The sequence below is a fragment of the Hipposideros armiger genome, unplaced genomic scaffold, assembly GCF_001890085.2.
Source record: "Hipposideros armiger isolate ML-2016 unplaced genomic scaffold, ASM189008v1 scaffold_485, whole genome shotgun sequence".
NCBI classification, from domain to species: domain Eukaryota; kingdom Metazoa; phylum Chordata; class Mammalia; order Chiroptera; family Hipposideridae; genus Hipposideros; species Hipposideros armiger.
Window position 1 is genome coordinate 1474596 of NW_017731835.1, and position 332 is coordinate 1474927.

The following is a 332-nucleotide window of genomic DNA, read 5'->3' on the forward strand; positions in this document are numbered from 1 at the left end:
AGAAAAGCTAATCCTGCTATTTTCTAATATTTTAGAATTAGATATCAAATGACTTCTCCAAATAAATAATTAATGTTTTATCAGCCCTACTCTTTTCTCTTTTTTCTTCTCTTACACTTATATTTATGCCTTTCTCCCAAGTACCTATGCAATTATATTTAAATTTTATATGATTCCATTTTTACTGTTAATGTTACCAAAATTATATAAATATTATTATTCATATTTGAGTTATGTAGAGTACTATAATTAAGTGTCCTTTTACATGTTAATATTTGTTTTCTTTGAAGTTAATATTTGTCTCTTGTTGTCACTTGCTTATTTCTATAAGC